Here is a 1,751-nt window from a genome sequence, read left to right as displayed (position 1 = left end):
GGAGTTGATTGCGCGCCTAAACATAGGGTGACAAGATTTTGCCGGATTAGGGTGAAATCTAATAAGGGGATCTATAGATCGAAATAATGCAACCCTAGGGTGTTAATTAGAGATAAATCTCAATTATTCTAGTCCTGAATAAGGATAATAACATAACTTAGGGATCTCTATGGGACAAGTTAAATGAATAAATCATCCGATTTGGAGCCAGAATAACAAGTAAAGTCTAGGTGGATTTTTCCTTAGGTATTGTCTTAATTCAATCGTTGTCCAAAAGTAATCCCCCAATTCTACTTTCTGTGAATTCATAGTTTACATAATTAGTTAGTTAAAACAAAACCCCTTTATTCGTAGGCTAGATAATAAAAAGACAGCCATTACTAGTACTTTTAGCTCCTTTGGGTTCGACAATCCAGTCCTGCTAAAACTATACTACTGTTCGATAGGTACACTTGCCTATATCGTGTTAATAGTTAGTTTCAAGAACGATTCTTTCTAAATATTTAAAATTTGTCACATGAAAATCTCGATCAAGTTTTTGGCGTCGTTGCCGGGGAACTAAGATATTAGGAATGCTCAATTTTTATTACTTTAGCCATTTATTTTTTATTGCAATTTAATTTTTATTATTTATTGATTTAATTTTTCTTTCTCTTGGCAGGTTTTATAGTTTATGACTAGAAGAAACCGATCAGGACCACTACTTTTTGATGAAGAAATCGCTCGCACAGTTCGCAGAAACCAAAGAGAAATAAGGCGAAGCTTAAGAGACAAAGAGAACGAGCAAGAGGAAGATACTCAAACCCCAAACGAATAGATGGCTGAAAACCAAGAGAATCAGCTACCTCCTGTGATACACATTGAACTAGCAAATCAGAATCCTGCTCCTTGTTCTATGTATGATTATGCTAAACCTACTTTAACAGGAACTGAGTCAAGTATAGTTAAGCCTGCTATTGCTGCAAATAATTTTGAACTAAAACCTAACACTATTCAAATGATACAACAATTTGTTCAGTTTGATGGTTTGCAGGATGAGGATCCAAACACTCACTTGGCAAATTTCCTAGAATTCTGCGATACATTTAAAATTAAAGGCGTTTTTTACGATGTCATTCGTCTTCAGTTATTCCCTTTTTTATTGAGAAACAAAGCTAAACAGTGGTTGAACTTGTTACCATGAGGGTCAATCACTACTTGGGAAAAAATGACCAAAAAAATTCTATTAAAATATTTTCTACCAGCTAAAACGTCCAAATTACGTAATGATATCTCTTCGTTTGTACAGATGGACTTAGAAACTCTTTACGATGCATGGGAGAGATACAAGGACTTACTGAGAAGGTGCCCTCACCATGGGTTACCGCTTTGGCTACAGGTTCAAACATTCCATAATGGCCTGAATCCTTCGACTCGGCAAATGGTTGACGCAGCTGCTGGCGGAACCATCAATAATAGAACACCTGAAAATGCTTATGAGTTTATTGAAGAGATGTCACTGAATAACTATCAGGGGCAAGTCATGAGGACTAAACCAACTAAAACAGCAGGCATTTATGATGTCGATTCGGTTACTATGCTGTCAAACCAGGTAGAACTTTTAAATAAAAAGATTGATGGTTTACTTGGTTCTACTCAGGTACATCCAGTAATGAGGTGCGAGACAAATGGAGGAGGAGCATGCATAAAGTATCAATCCTTCAACCCTAGCATCAAGGAGGAACAAGTTCAATATATGGGTAACAATAACT

The 1,751-nt window shown here is 36.3% G+C and overlaps 1 non-coding gene across 1 annotated transcript; it reads right to left on the bottom strand.

The window, feature by feature from the left end:
• Positions 1 to 1,255: 1,255 nt before the first annotated feature.
• LOC128284869 (small nucleolar RNA R71) lies at positions 1,256 to 1,362 on the bottom strand. Its single transcript, XR_008275289.1, has one exon. It is a non-coding gene; the product is annotated as a small nucleolar RNA R71 (small nucleolar RNA).
• Between the last annotated feature and the right edge of the window lie 389 nt (positions 1,363 to 1,751).

This window comes from Gossypium arboreum, chromosome 11 (genome assembly GCF_025698485.1).
Source record: "Gossypium arboreum isolate Shixiya-1 chromosome 11, ASM2569848v2, whole genome shotgun sequence".
Taxonomy (NCBI): domain Eukaryota; kingdom Viridiplantae; phylum Streptophyta; class Magnoliopsida; order Malvales; family Malvaceae; genus Gossypium; species Gossypium arboreum.
This window is presented reverse-complemented; position numbering and strand designations above follow the sequence as displayed.